At 42.8% G+C, this 16,967-nt stretch overlaps 2 pseudogenes; both read left to right on the top strand.

Moving 5' to 3' along the window:
- The first annotated feature begins 7,794 nt into the window (after positions 1 to 7,794).
- On the top strand, positions 7,795 to 8,732 carry LOC149862497 (olfactory receptor 6C4-like; annotated as a pseudogene).
- Positions 8,733 to 14,502: 5,770 nt separating this feature from the next.
- On the top strand, positions 14,503 to 15,585 carry LOC149862498 (olfactory receptor 6C74-like; annotated as a pseudogene).
- The last annotated feature ends 1,382 nt before the right edge of the window (positions 15,586 to 16,967 follow it).

The raw sequence follows: 16,967 nt of genomic DNA on the forward strand, positions 1-16,967 counted from the left end.
CAGAATGGACATATATAAAATAGATCTTCAGAGAGGCATGAAATGGGATTTTTATAATACTTTTGGACAGATTCCTTCATACTGTGTCAGCTCCTCTACTATCCCTCATTGATAAGGGACTATGGTATTTCTGCCTTCCTATTAGAGGTTCCTCTCAAGTGCTTGGTAATTGCTATCCTGTGCCACTTAAAAGAGAATTACATTGCAGACACCATAGCTGACAGGCTTAAACCTACACAGGAAGATCCCAGTGGTTTCCAAGTCCCCATTTTCCTCTCCTGCCCTGTGGACCATGAATGCCTCCATTCCTCTTTCTCCAACCATTCCTATTTCTATTTTAGATAAAAATGATTCAACCGCAGTAACTGTGTCTAAGGAGGACAGGCAGAGATGAGGCACATGGGTGCATGGTTGTATCTTGATCATAGCCACCAGCTGGTTCTCTGATTGATACATAGTCAGGGTGGTTACAGAAAGACACCAAGGGATATGTAAGTGCCTCTTTCCTCCTCTCTTCCTTCCTTGACTTTCAGCCAGATCTGAAGGTGTCTCTCTGTTCACCAATCCCAACCATGTACCGTGAAATGATGGCATGAGTCACTCACAAGTTGGCATATTGCATCTAAACAAATGCATCTATTGCACTAACAAAGCCAGAGTTTATATCTGCAAGAGAAGGTTGAGAGGCGACCTTGTGGCTGCCTGTACATACATCATGGGGGTGCAGAAGGGAATTGGTGAGGCTCTACTCACCAAGGCGCTCCTGGGGGTCACAAGAAATAATGGCCATAAGCTAGCAGAGAGCAGATTTAGACTGGACATTAGGAGGAACTTCTTCACAGTTGGAGTGGCCAAAATCTGGAATGGGCTCCCAAGGGAGGTGGTGCTCTCCCCTACCCTGGGGGTCAAGGGGAGGTTGGATGGGCATCTGGCTGGGGTCATCTGAACCCAGCACTCTTTCCTGCCTATGCAGAGGGTCAGACTCGATGATCTATTGAGGTCCCTCCGACCCTAACATCTATGACTCTATGAATCTATGAATCTCCTTTCCAGTGTGAAATAGTTTGGTTTTAAATTCCATCCCCTTGTTCTTGTTCTGTCTTCTTGCTGGATGTAAGAGCCTTTTACCATCCGCTATTCTGATGCTTGGGTGATACATGTGCAATAAAATCAACCGCATGATTTTTACACAAACAGAATCGGAGGTGGATTCCATAATACGAAGTGTCTTGCTTGAGGCAGTACTTGTTAATAATGCTTTGGATTTACTATAATAAGGAGCGATGCAGCTGTGTGTGTGTGCGCGCGCGCGTGTGTGTGCGTAAACATACATGTCTTAGATTGACAATGTAGGTTGATTCAGGGGAAAAGGAGGAGAGATCTAATTTTCTATTCTGTTCTGTTTTTTCTTAGTCCTTCTCTAGTTTAGTTATTGAGCACCTTTAAAAACATATGAAATGAGGGACTCACCTCTTCTACCTGTGATGCAGATAATAGGAGTGCATGTGACAGTGAAAAGAAAACAGTACAAGGGATTCTGGAAGACATTTGAGATGGCTGAAACAGAAGGACTATCACTGGAGTCATTTCAAGTGAGAATCTGATCCAACCTGTGAAAAACCATCTTGTCAAAAACAATCCTCCCCTGATCAGCTGTTCAGTTTATTAGAAGGGTCCAATAAGAGGTATGGGTCAATGTGTGTCACAGAAGAGGCAGCAGAGAGAAAAGACAGAGGCAAGAACAGTGGCAAAGATAAAGGCAGGTAGAAAGTGGGAATTGTCTGTGGTTTCTCTGTAGTTTCCAAACTCAACCTCAACTTTCAATACAAAACGCAGCTGCAGATATTTATTCTGTGGTCTCTGCTGCCCTCTAGCATCTGTTGTGTTGATTAACTTAACTCTGAAAGTATTCAAAGGACTTTTCACCTGCTTCTGCTAATTGCAACTGGAATTCATTAAACAACAGTCATCTCACTCTCCAGGATTGGAGTCCAGGTTAACTGGAGTTCTCTCAACATCAGAGATGACAAATCATAAATGCTTTGAACTGATTGGATAGTTTGATTTTGGAAATGGGCAGCCTGGTGAAAATCTGTTTTATTCTAGTGAGGTTATTTTTCATCCTAGAACACTATGAGCAGCTGAGAATTTTTTTAATGTGCCTGTTATAAGTATATTAAGAGATTCATAGATTTTTAAGGCCTGAAGATGCCATGTTGATAATCTACCCATCTTTTCTGACAGCAAAAGCATAGTCAAAGTAAAAATTGTCAGAACCCCTCAATGTAGCTCAATAGACTAGGTTCTTTGGACATTAGCCAAGGAAGCGACAGTCCTGGGGTTTAACCTCCCTCACCTAGAGAGCCTGGAAAATAGATCTAAGCACAGTAGTATAATGCCCGGTCCATAAGTTAGGCACTATCATACCCAAGCTAGAACACAAGGCCCACTCCTACCTAAACCATCCACCATCTCATTGAACCACACAGCTTCTGGTTTTCTGCTTCCTCCAGTTTGAACATATCTCCCTGTCTTGGATGCTCAGCAGGCTAGCTTCAGGTCCTGAGTGGATCATGGATGCTTGTACCACCCAGAGCTGGAAACATTAGAAGTAGTTGCACAACTAGATAACTGACGTACAGCTACATAAATTGTAGTAAGAGTCTGCCTTTCCTGGTCCAATTTAACAGAGGCACTTCCTTCTCCTCCATCCAATGTCTGCTCTTCATTGGCTGTTGCAAAGTAAAAGTTTGGGACCTGTGCTTGTCTAGTGTATGAACATATGGATTCATGTGTGAGTTGTATTAACAGGAGTGTCATTTGCATATCAAAGGAAGTGATTTTTCCACTCAGTTTAGCACCAGAGAGGATTCACCTGGAGTACTTTGTCCAGTGTTAGGCCCTGCATTTAAAGAAGGATGTGGACAGACTGGAAAGATTCCAGTGCAGACCAACAAAAATGATTAGGGGCCTGGGAGGCAAGATTTAGGAAGAAAGGGTGAAAGAGCTAGGATGATTTAATTTTGAGGAAAAGAAGACAGAGGGGGGGGGTGTGTGGGGGTGGGGGGATTTGGTAAGTATCTTCACATATGTGAACTTGTGAAGGGTGATTACAGAGAGGATGGAGATGGCTTTTCTCTGTGGCTGTAGGGAGCAGGGCTAGGAGCAATAGCCGCGAGCTGTAACAGGGGAAATTTATGGTGGAGATTAGAAGGAACTTTCTGACTATGAGGGTGGTCAAGGAACAGGCTATGTAGAGAAGTCATGGAAGTTTTCAAGAACAGGTTAGACAGACACTTGGCTGGGTTAATTTAGTAAAGGAAGATCCTGCCTTTGAGAAGGGGTTTAGACCAGAGAACTTGTGAGGTTCCATCCAGCTCTGCTTTTCCCTCAGCCTACGATCGTGTGTCCCGGGGCAGGGAGCAGCCTACCATGTATGCTCAGTAGTTGGGTAGATGCTGAGTTGTGTACAGTGTACAGGGAATAGGAGTGCAGATTGAGCATACTTACCAAAAACAACATTTTACACTGCTGGAAATCTGACATTTGGGCATGAAAAAAGTGAAAGAGGATTCTGCCCCTAACCTGAGGTTTGAGGAAGGTATCTCCAGTCCAGAGAGGAATACTCCAACATATGAGGAATGGCTACCTTCACATACTACCTTCACAATGGCTACCTTCACACCTGCTCCAGCACCATGTGGCCCCTGGCTGCATATTACTATGCTCTCTGAATGCCTTTTGGAAGTATCTAGGGGCCTGGCTATACTATTTTCTTGCCATGGCTGTGAGTACTGATGCAATGCATGTCCAGCCAGTGCTTTGCTAGTATAAAAATCTCAGATGTGAAGCAATGCAAATGCACCTTAGAGCAGCATTGAACACGCACCAATAAGTGCACCCAAAAGACTGACTGGGCATGAAAACGCTTACCCCAAGGTGAAACTGAGTGGTCCCTCATAGTAACTGGCATGGGGCATGCAGTTATTGGTGCTATAAGTCACCTACTGGGACTCATATGATGGAGCTAGCACACAGGAAGTGGGAGGAAGTGGGCATAATGATGTCATCATTTCTGGGAACAGTGTGCTAGAGGTGTTCACTGTGACAGCATCCTAATTGCTCAGCTGTGTCAAACTGGGTTGCCCCTGATGGAGGAAAATACATCATGTTTATATGTCTTTGACTGACAAAGTAACAGGGCCAAGGTGACTGTGAGATATTTGAATATGTTCATGGGAGTTTAAGCCTAATTGTTTGTTCATTGAATCTGCAATGGCAACTAATTTTATCATTTTACTTTAAATTTCAGAATATATTCCATGCTGTCCATCATAGGAATATACCTGCCTTGCAACTATTACTTGAGTCACTTTATTTATGCCTGCATTCAGAAAAAGGGAACAGTGGTCAACCTGAATCTGTCTCATAGTGACAGAGGTATTAACTTCTCTATGGGAAGAAAGAAAAAAGATAGCACAAAATTCTATGCTTTCATCATGATATATATGATGTTTGAGAGCAGGCCAAAAAGCCAACAAAGAAAAATACTGCTGAGAGGCCATAAACAGGATAATCATGAGCTCTCTGTATGCAGGATGACATTTGGAATGTGAGTTGATAAATAGGGGTGGTACAAACTGAACCTACCTTGAACCCACTAGCATAAGTAACAGTGCTGAAAAGAAAGTTGCATGTTTGATGATAAGGAAGATGCTTATGCATAAGAACTGCTCAAAGCCTATTATTGTGTAGCTGTAGAAATTAACAAGACCATAGATGAATCTACAAAGCAGACTCAGTGCTTCAAAGACACAGCTGAAACAATCAAAGATGCAATCCTCCTCCCTGATTTAACATATTAAAACAAGTATGTAGCCAAAAGCCAGTTTGAACTAATTAGAAGTTTTCTCACACTAACCTGATATCTTGCTTTCTCTTACAGTGGGAAATTCCCACCTACGCGCGTATCGTGTCATGAGCACTAGAAGTTTTTAACTAACCACAGAGGTTGAGTCAATTAAGTGTAGAATTTGTGACACAAAACTGTCTATATAAACTTGCTTACTTATTATCAAGGGGGGCTGGTTCTTGGAGGAGACGGGCTGCTCTTTGTTGTTGTGTGCACGCTTCAATAAAGAGCTTTGAAATAAGATCTTGCTGGTGTTGCCTGTCTTTTGCGGTCAGACAACAGACCTGGGAAGTCGGGGTTCGAGTCCCTGACAATCACATTTCCTGAAAAAAGAGATGAGAAAAGTTCTGTTGGAGACCTTCAGCAGAATAAATCATCCAATGTATCTGCAGCATAAACTACTCCAGAAAATCAGGGGGAAGAAACCCAGATGAGATGTGGACACTTTCAGTGGTGGTCACGGCGTCTGATTCCCTCAGAAACATCCAGTCCAAAAAACTTCACTGAAAAGTCTTGTGGCCACATCCCCAGTCTTAAGAAGATAACAGGCAGATTTGCTCCTTAAAGGCTAACTACATCAGAAAGGGCCATATCTACACAAGACACTGACTGTGCAGTTGTTACTGGGCAATCATCTAGTACTCATAAAAACACATACTAAATGGTTGCAAAGCAACCACAGTTACTGTACACTAGCATCGCCCAATCGCTTTTTCATGATACTGACTGCGCAGCAGCTCATTACTGCTGCACACTAGCATTGTGTCACACTTCCTGCCACATGACGCTGTTGCACAGTAGTAACAAGCTACTGTGCAGTCAGTGTCTCATGTAGGCAAGGCCAAGGTGTAGCATTTATTTCGTAAGCCAGAGCTCACTTCATCAGATGCTGTCATCTGAGATCAGCTTCATGAAAGCTTTTGCTTCAAAGCTCTGGTTTAAATTAGTCTGTAAGGTGCAGCAGCTCTACCCTGCTTTCTGCCTCACTGCAGACTAATGTGGCCAACTACCTGCCTTTACTCAAAGGCAACTCTGTCAGACATGGCAATTGTGTTTTAGAATCTTTTCTTCTGCGTCTGTCTCAAAAGAGACAGACAGACAGACAGACAGAGGAAGACAGACTGCAAATGATGTCAAAAGCTGTTTGTTTTCCCAGAGTTACTTCTTTCCCAAGATAGAAAAGTTTAACAAAGCTGTGTGGTTTCAGTAAACTCTGGTAGTGAACCAAACTGCTCTGGTTAACTAGATCTCAGGGTGCAGGCACTGATACAAGGAGAGAAGCTACCCTTATACAGATTAATGAAAGGGAGTTTATAAAAATGAAACAAGGGGCATGTTCAGAAGGGACTGTAACTTTGGGTTATACCTCTTCTTATTGACACAATGGTGGATAAGAGTGCCGCAGTCCAGCTCTATAGCTGAAGAAATGCTTGTTTTCCCTGGCGATTATCTTGTAATCTTTCTCAAATACTCACTGTCCCAAAATTTGAAAGATTGCTAAAATGGGCATTCAAGAGGATGAAGGTTTGCAGAGCTGTGGAGACCCACTTTATTTTTCTGCCTTTTTTGTCTATTTTGTAAAACTGTTCAAGGGACACATCAAGCACTGGGCAACATCATCTATGCACACAAATATGTAAAAAAAAGAAGCCCCTGCCCTTCCTTGGGCATCTGATCTTTGTGTAAGGCAAAGACAAGAAGGTGAATCCAGCATACTGTGCATACACAAGATAAAAATGAGAAACTAATGCTTAATGTGATGAACAGAAGCTGTAGCATGATGCCTACATCATCATGGTGTAGAGTGGCTACAAAAGGGTATTTTCTAGGAAGGATAAGAGAGGGGCATACCAAAGGTTTTGTAGTTTTTTATGGGGTCTCAAGGGTTCAGGTCAGAAGAATTTTACTCAGCTTAATGGTGTTAAAAATTCCATTTTGGAAAGTAGGATCATAGGAAAGTAGGGCTGGAAAGTAGGGACCTCACAATATCATCTAGTCCAGTTTACCTGGATGTTTTTAGTCACACGAGTGTAGCTTGGATGGCATAAGTTACACAGATATAGTAACTTGAATGTTTTTGAACTAAGAACATTTAATCACATGGATCACATCACCCTGTAACAGTGCCTTCTGCTCTTCATAACTTAATAGTCACTGTAATTTACATCTCCTGCCAACTTACTAGCAAAATGTTTCCATCATCATTTAGGTTTCTGATGGGTATATCAAATAATGTGGGGGACAAAACCATGTCATTAATGTTCTGTGTCATTTTTCTCCTGACCATTCTCCACTCAAAGTACTGCTTTGGATGAATGGGCTCTGGGTCCTGATACAGGACTAGGGTGCAGAGATGGAGGGAAGAGCGTCAAGGTCACGGGTGGTTGGGGTAGGCAAGGGGAGATGCAATTCAACAGTATTTTGGATGCCTACCTCTCTTTATCCAAAAAAAAGGACACGTCTTTAAGCTTCACACTGTATAGGTCAGGCAATACAATTAGGCATAGTCACAGGGAAATCATTTAAACATTTTCATTTAGTACAAATGTTGATAAATAACAGGGGAGACTGTCCTGGCTACACTGGAGTTCTTCAGGAAAGAGTGAAGACACAGAAAAGGGAGAAGGCTTAATGTTGCAATCCTTTTGGGGACAGAGGTCTTGGAAAATGCTGTATAAATGCAGCGATATCCACAAAGTAAAGATGCCATGGCAACCCATCCTGTGTTGAGGGGTTTACAGAATAATGGGCCAGCACTTGTTATTATAGAGATTGTAAGTATGGGGTAATGCATGTTTTGAAATGCATTCTTGTTTAACACATTGCCTTTTTCATGTGTATATGCTTTCATATTATATTATTCGTTGAAAGATGAACCATACATGGAGAACCAGACAATGGTGACTGAGTTCATTCTCTCAGGCTTCACTGGTAACCCACAGCTAGAGATCTTCTTTCTGTTGCTCTTACTTGTTTATCTCTTGACCGTGATGGGGAACATCATCATCATCACCGTCTCCATCCTGGACCATAATCTCCACACACCTATGTATTTCTTTCTCTGGAATTATTCCTTCTTGGAAATATTTTTCATCCTTGCCTTCATACCCAAAATGCTTGTTAACCTTCTGGTGATCATGAAAACCATTTCTTTCTCTGGCTGTTTCATTCAGTTGTTTTTCTTTTTCTTCCTGGGCAACTCGGAGTTTTCTTCCTTGCTGTGATGTCTTTGGATCAGTATGTGGCTGTTTGCATCCCCATGCGATATGCAGCCATTATGAACACTAATGAATGTTTGCAGTTGGTTCTGGGCTCCTGGCTGTTTAGTTTCTTGTTAATCCTCCCTCCCACCATTATGTCTTCCCAGTTACTCTTCTGTGGCCCCAATATCATAAACCATTTCTTCTATGGCATTAACCCACTCCTCCAACTCTCCTGCTCTGATACACATTTCTTACAACTATTTATGCTGGCAACAGCCATAATTAGTTTGCTGGGAACACTAACAGTCAGCATCATCTGTTATGGATACATCATCCGGACTGTTATGCACATCCCCTCGACCACAGGGAGGAAAAAAGCCTTCTTCACCTGTTCTGCTCACCTTATGGTTTTTACCACCTCATACGGCAGCTGCGTTTTCACCTATGTGAGGCTAGCTCATAGTGCTGGGAGGAATTTTGACAAGGCAGTGGCCATTCTCAACACTGTGGTGATTCCACTCTTCAACCCCTTCATCTGCAGTCTCCGAAACAAGCAAGTCAAGGAGGCTTTAAGGGACTTTCATGCCAGGCTCTCTTCTAAGAACTTTAGAATTTGAAAATGTAGTGATTTCTTAGAAGAATTAAAAGACTATTGCCATGGGAAATATTTTTTTTTTTTTGCTCAAGCTTTAATTTTCGCCCATTGTTATTTCTGCTGCAAGTGGTATATTACTGTATGCTCAATATATAAAGAGGGGAAGTTACTATTCATATAACCTGTTTCTTCATTAGATATGTGGAATTGAGTTGCTTTCTGCCATGAGATGCTCTATTTTATATCCCTCAGGAATTACATTGGTACTTATGGCAGAGGTGTAGTGGGTCATATTATTTTTGATGCATGCTAATATAGTGTTTGTGATTTCTGGGTATTGAACCCATGATCTGTTTTATACATTAGGTTTCCCAGTAGGAAAAATGTTGCAGATACATGAGATTTTTACTGCACAGTAGACTAAATAGCTATGCAGTAAATGTTTCATCATCTACATGTGTGCCTCTATTAGGCTGGAGAAAACTAATTTACTCTGTAGCAGCAGAGTACTTGTAAATACAAATACTATCCTCCCTGCTGTGGAGTAAAAATTGTTTAGCAGCACATGGGTAGACACTGCCCCAACTTCCTGGGGCATGAGGGTGCTCTAGTGAGGTGGCTGCTTGCTGCCTAGACCCAGACTGAAGCACTCTCATGCCCCAACCCTCCCCTCCGTGGCATGTTGGGCCACAGGGAGCAGTCCTGGGCTGGGAGGCTGACCTCTGGGATCCCCTGCCAGCTGGGGCTTCTCTGGCCTGGCTCAATGTGTGTGATCCTGGGAACATGTGCAAACATCAATAAACTCCTGAGTTTCTTGTTCCTGGGTTTGTGTTCAAAAGTCATGCCCAGGAACAATAAACTCCAGGGTGAGAAAATCCAGAATTTATTGCTTTGCATTCATTTTACATGTAGATGTATGCGTAGACTCATAGATTATAAAACCCAGTGGGACCATTTCACTAATTTACTCTGATTTGACTCATATCAGAGACTCCAGACCCCTAATCCTACCTAATGTTTGAAACACAGCCACCTAATCCCACTTCATTTTTGTAGCCATTGTTTAAGAAAAAGACTATAGCTGAGGAGCAAATAAAGTCTGGAACTGATGGAGAATTTGCCATTCCTCTGTGTTGTTTGTTTCTATTTTCTCGCCAATGGTAATTTGTTCCTTATATTTAACATGAACGTGTCCAGCTCCTGGCTTCCGGATCCCAACTCCCACCTGTTGGATGATAGAGCTCTTCAGTATCACAGGGGAGTTCCATGGATTGTCTTCAATATTCTAAGGATTAGCAGGATCCCTGGCTAGACAAAGCCTTGGATGGTTTGGTTGGCTATGGTCCTTCCTTGAGCAGTGGGTTGGACTAGATGACCTCCTGAGGTCCCTTCCAACCCTCATTTTCTATGATTCTGTGATTTTCTGTGGTATTTGCACGTTCACTTGTATCAACCCAGCAGAACATTCTGTAACAGACTTCAACAAGGAGATGGCTTTACTCAACACAGCTGTGATTTTGTTGTTCCACTCTTTCATACATACTTCAGAATCAGCCAGTCTAAAAGGCACTGTCTGTTGTCCCTTATATTCTAGAATTTGAAACCTCTGGCTGGAATTGCAGTGTTTGCAGAGGTCCATCACGTGTCTATGCACTCACTGCGAGTTTATGTCCGTTAAACATGAGGTTTCCTACTTTCTTAGTTTATGACAAAAGATTAGCCTTGCCAGAGATTATCAGAAGCGTAAATACAATTGGCATAGGCTTGCTCCCATTCTGGTTAGGATTTAATCCTATGCGGTTCAGCTCATTCATTGGAGGCAATGATAGATCTTATTTCAGGATGTCTGGCAGGACATGTTTAGGAATCTGATTATGTCTTCTCCCTCACAGCCCTCAGGAATCCCAGTTAATCTTCAATTATTTCTACTAGCCAATTCTCTACTTCATCTTGTTGCTGTTCTAATCTGTTGATCTTTAATTTAAGAACAGCGTTCTCTTTTATAATCTCATAATATCTGTGCTGTTCTTATTCACATAATTATTCACATAATTTTCTAGGATTACAATCCATGCTTTTATCTCACCATTGCCTACAAAAAAACCCATGTGTATCTTGAGAAATTCCCTCTAGTTTCTCTGATAAGAACTGCCTTAGAGAGGCAATGTACTGCGACTCCAAGGCCTGAGGCATCTCACTCTCATCACTGACTTGTTTGAGAGATCCAGGCCCTGTCCTCTGCATTGTTTGGATTTATTAACAGAACTTGCTGGAAGCAAAACCACCTTGATGCTAACAGGATGCAAAATAAGTGTGGAGAGCTGAGGAGCTCAGTGTTTAGGCAATCATCTTGTACCACGATACGATGTGACCCTCCCAGATTCATAGATTTTAAGGCCTAAAGATGCAATGTTGATCATCTGCTCTGGGCTCCAGCTATATTTTCAGATGGTAAAACCATATTCAAAGTCTAAAATTCTCAGAACCTCATACTTTAGCTCAATAGCTTAGTTGTCAGGACTAAGAAGCAACAGTCCTGGCTTGTAACTCCCCCATGATGCAGAAAAGACTAAAACATGCATCCTGCTACTACACAGTTCTAAAGAGTAGGGCTGTGCAAAATGTTGCCCCGTGTTTCATTTTGAAGCTGTTTCAATGCATTTTGAGCTTGAAATAGTGAAATCAAAATGAAACAAAAAGCATTGAAACTGTTTCAAAACGAAATGAGGGCACTCAAAACATGTCAAAAGTTTCAACTTTTGAAGCAGCCCAGTGGTGGGAGGCAGCAGAGAGCCAGGGCTGCGCTCCAGTCAGCTCCCCAGCCCCATGTAGCTCAGCCCAGCAGGGAGCGGAGCACTGGCTCTGCCCGCCTCCCACCACCAGCTGAGCCCCAAGTGGCTCCAGAGCCCCATGGAGCTCAGCCTGGTGGCGGGAGGTGGGCAGAGCCAGCAGTGTGCTCTGCCTCCTGCTGTCAGGCTGAGCTCTATGGGGCTGCAGAACCGCTTGTAGTGCAGCCCAGTGGCAGGAAGCGGGCAGAGCTGGGGCTGCGCTCCACCTCCCACTGCCAGGCTGAGCTCCATGGAGCCTGGTGTTGGGTGTGGGCTGTGCCCAGCGCTGGTCCCAGGCAGCAGTGGCAGCCTCCTGTCATCTGGTGCAAATTCTGGAGTCCGCACTCCCAGGAGGAGTCTGGCACAGCCACCTGGGGGTGTGGGTCCCTGGCTCTGCACCCAGATGACAGGAGGCTGCTGCTACTGCCTGGGGAGGGCAGCAGCATCTCTCTTCCCCAGCGCTGGGTGCGGGCTGCTCCCAGCACCAGTCCCAGGCAGCAGCAACAGCCTCCTATCATCCGGCACAGATCCAGGTGCTCACAGACCCGGGAGGAGTCTGACACAGTCCCGCAGCCCACCCTGGGGTGTGAGCCCCTGGATGTGCATGCTGGATGCCAGGAGACTTCCGCTGCCAGCAAATTTTGCTTTCAAGACTTTGAGCTGTAGTTTCCAGGAAACCTCTGCACCTATCTCCTTGAAACTTGGCATACTTCATTCCCTTAGAAGTGGCTATCGTCCCTGCAATTTGCTTCCAAATCAGGTGAGAAATGACAATGTTTTAGGCATTTTCATGATTCCCCACTATAGCCTATGGGCACAACGTTGAAATGAGTTGAAACAGCAAAACAGTTTTGCTGAAACAAAACGGGACAGTGGTTCAAAATGAAATCATGAAATAAAACACTGTCCCTTTGAAATGGAAAAATGGACATCAAAACAAAATGATAGTGTTGCACACAGCCCTACTAAAGAGCTATAATGCAGTCAGCGTCCCCTGTAGCATATATTTCATGTAGTGGCCCAGGGGTAGCATACATTTCATAAGCCAGACCTCACTTTACCAGATGCTGTCATATGAGACCATCCTCATGAAAGATTTTGCTACCATGCTCTGATTTTAGTTAGGTTATAAGGGGCAACTTTACCCTGCTTTCTGCCTCACTTCAGCCTAACATGGCCAACTTACATCCTTAATTCGAAGGCCACTCTGTCAAATATGGCCATTGTGTTTCTGGATTTTAGAATCTTTTCTTCTGCGTCTGCCTCATAAAAAAGAGAGAGAGCGGGAGAGTCAGACTGCAAATGCCAAAGTTCTTTGTTTTCTAAGTGATGTTTCCTAAGAGAGAAAAGTTTAACGAAGACCTGTGTTTTCAGTAAACTTTCCTTTGTACTTAACCAAACTGCTCTCTGTGTGAGGGAGCGGCCAGTTAATTAGCCCCAGGGTGTCAGCACAGGTAAAAGCAGAGAAGTTACCATGGCATGGATATAATAACAGGGACTTTAGAAAGATGGGACAAGGGGAACGTCCAGAACAGATCATTGCTTTGGGTTGTTCCCCTTTCCATTGACACAATGATGGACGAGAATGCAGCAGTCCAGTTCTATAGCTGTAGACATGCTGGTGTTCAGTGGTGATTATCTTATAATCTTTCTTAAGTACTCATTGTCCCACTGTGTGAAAGATTTCTAAGACGGGCATTTAAGGGGAAGAAGGCTTGTGTGAATAGCCTCTTTATTTGTCTGCTTTTTTTCTGTTTATTTTATAAGACAGCTGAAGAGATGAAACAGGTACTGAGTAAGGTGGTCTCTGAACACAAGTATGTAAGAATAAGAAGGCCCTGCCCTTTCTTGGGCATCTGATCTTTGCGTAAGGCAAAGACAGGAAGGTGAATCCAGCAGATTGTGGACACAAGGTAAATATGAGAAACTCATGCTAATGTGATGAGCAGAAGCTGTAGCACGATGCCTATGAGTAGCTATAAAAGGCTATTTTTAGGAGGCATGAAAAGGGGACATGGCAAAAGTGTTGTAGCTTCTTAAGTGGTCTTAGGTGTTCAGGCCAGAAGAATATTACTCTCAACTTTAGAGGTAACATACCACACCTATAATGATAAAAATCCCATTTTGCAAACTAGGATCATAGAAGAGTAGGGCTGGAAGGGTACTCACAAGATCATCTAGTCCAGTGCACTTGCACATTTTTGCTCATATGTGAGTGTAGCTTTGATGGCATAAGTTACGTAGATATAGTACCCTGAATGTTTTTGGACTATGGACATTTAATAATGTGGTTCACACTACCCTGTAATAGGGACTTCTCTTCATAACTTACTAGTCACTGGCATTTGCATCTTCTGCCAACTTAACTAGCAAAATGTTTCCATCATCATTTAGGTTTCTGTTGATTATGTCAGGAAACACTGGGGACAGAACTGTGCCATCTATGTTCCTTGCTGATTTCTGCTGACCATTCACCACTCAAAGTACTCCTTTAGCTTAGTGGGCTATGGTGCCTCATTTAGGAATAGGGTGTAGAGATGGAGAGGAGAGACTCAAGGCCAGGGATGGTTGGGGTTGGAAAGAGGGAATGCAAATCAACACTACGTTGGCTGCCCTGATCTCTGATTATCCAACAAAATTATACATCCTTCAGCTTTATACTCTACTGTTTTTTAAATGCAGTTAAGTGAGTCACAAGGAAATCTTCCAAACATTTTCATTTATTACAAATGCTGATAAATAAAAGGGGACACTGTCCTGGATACAGTGGAGTTGTTCAGAAAATAATAAGAAATGGGAAAAGGAGGAGATTTAGTGATGCAGGACATTTGGGGGTGCAGGTCATACTTGGTAAATGCTGTAATATCCATGAAGAACACATGCCATGACAAGCCATCGCCTGATCAAGGGGTTACAAAGTAATGTGTGAGCACTTGTTATTATGGAGTTTGTATTTAGGGAGTAATGCATCTTTTGAAATGCATGTCTGTTTTGCACATATTCCTTTTCATGTGTACATGCTCATTAGATTCCTACCGCTATCTCTCTTCATCTACTAAGGCTCCTTTTGATGGCTGCCAAGTTTATGAATTTTGCTCTTTCCTTATTGTGCTGTTAACTGTTTTCACATTCTGTTATTTGTTGCAAGATGAACCATACGTGGAGAAACAGACAGTGGTGACTAAGTTCATTTTCTCAAGTTTCACCAGTGAACCACAGCTGGAGATCTTCTTTTTCTTGCTCTTACTTGTCTATCTCTTGATCATGATGGGGAACATCATCACCATCATCATCACCTTCTTAGATCATCGTCTCCACACACCTATGTATTTCTTTCTCCGGAATTATTCCTTCTTGGAAATATTTTTCACCCTTGCCTTCATACCTAAAATGCTTGTTAACCTTTTGGTGAACAAGAAAAGCATTTCTTTCTCTGGCTGTTTCATTCAGTTGTTTTTCTATTTTTTCACGGGCACCACTGAGTTTTTCCTCCTTGCTGTGATGTCTTTGGATCGGTATGTGGCTGTTTGTATCCCCTTACGATATGCAATAATTATGAATAGCAGTGTCTGTTTGCAATTGGTTCTGGGTTCTTGGCTACTTAGTTTCTTGTTAATGTTCCCTGCCACCATTATGTCTTCCCAGTTACTATTCTGTGGACCCAATATCATAAACCATTTCCTCTGTGACATTAACCCACCCTTCCAGCTCTCCTGCTCTGATACACAGATTTTACAACTATAGATCCTGGGATCAGCCATAATGATCTTGCTGAGAACTTTAACAGTCAGCATCATCTTTTATGGATACATCATCCGGACTGTTATGCGCATCCCCTCGACCACAGGGAGGAAAAAAGCCTTCTCCACCTGTTCTGCTCACCTTATGGTTTTTACCACCTCATATGGCAGCTGCTTTTTCACCTATGTGAGGCCAGCCCAGAGTGTTTGGATAAGTTTTGACAAGGCAGTGGCCATTCTCAACACTGTGGTGATTCCACTCTTCAACCCCTTCATCTACAGTCTCCAAAACAAGCAAGGCATGTAGGATTTAAGGGACTTTCATGCCAGGTTCTCTTCTAAGTTCTCTAGAATTTGAAAATGTATAGATTCCTTACAAAAACTGCAATATGTCAGAAGGCCTTTGGCATAGGACATTGCCTTTTTTTTTTTTTAGTTAAGTTTTAATTTTCACCCATTAGTATTTAGTATGGTTAATACAGTACATAAAGAAGGACATAACTATTCAGTTAACCTGTTTCTTCTCTAGATATGTGGAACTTTGAAATTCTCTGCTGTGAAAGACAGTCTCTTTTATTCCCTTCATGGATGGTATTGATACTTATGGCAGAAGCATAGTGGGTCATATTATTTTTGATGTGCACTAACATTGTGTTTGTAATTTCTGTGTGCAGAACACACAATTTGTTTAATACATCCGGTTTCCCAGTTAGGAAAAAGGGTGCATCTACATGAGATGTTTACTGTGCAGTAGACTAAATAGCTGTACAGTAAATATCTTGGCAATCACATGTGTGCCTCTATTAGGCTGGAGTAAACTAATTTACTGTGTAGCGGTATGGTACTTGTAATTACAAGTACTGTCCTGCTTGCTGTGGAGTAAATACTCTGCAGCAGCATGTGTCAATGCTGCCCTGGCTTCCTGGAGCATGTGGGTGCTTCATTTTGGGGCTGCCTTCTGGGATTGTATTCCCCAACCCACCCCTCCATGGCATGTTGAGCCAGAGGAAGCAGCCCTGGGCTGGCAGACTGACCCCTGGGATCCTCTGCCAGCGGGGGTTGCTCTGACATGGCTTAGTATGCTGTGATCCTGGGTACATGAGCAAACAGCCATAAACTCCAGAGTTTATGGCTCCTGGGTGCACGTTCAAACAGCATGCCCAGGAGCAATACATTCCAGAGCGAGAAAATCTACAGTTTATTTCATTGCCTTAAATACATGTGTAGATGCACCCCTAGATTAATTAAATTATAAAACCTAGTGTGGCCGTTTCACTAGTTTACTCTAACGTGACTAATATCACAGACTCCAGATCCCTAACCCTACCTAATATTTTAATGATAGCCACCTAATCCCACATCATTTTTGTAGTTATTGTTTAAGATAAAGACTGTAGCTGAGGAACAAATAAAGTCTTGAACTAATGGAGAATTTTCCATGTCCCAGTGTTGTTTGTTTTGATTTTCTCATCAATGGTAATGTGTTCTTAATATCTCACATGAACTTGTCCACGTCCAAGCTTCCAGATCCCAGATCCCAGGTATTGCATGATAGAGCTTTTCAAAACCTGAAGGATCCTCCGTGCTTTCCTGTGGTATCTGCATGTCCACTTACGTCCAAACAGCAGAGCATGCTGCAATAGACTTCAACAAAGCAGTGGCTTTTCTCCACACTGTTGTGATTCTCAT

This window comes from Crocodylus siamensis, chromosome 6, assembly GCF_052110815.1.
Source record: "Crocodylus siamensis isolate JL-2025a chromosome 6, ASM5211081v1, whole genome shotgun sequence".
NCBI lineage: Eukaryota > Metazoa > Chordata > Crocodylia > Crocodylidae > Crocodylus > Crocodylus siamensis.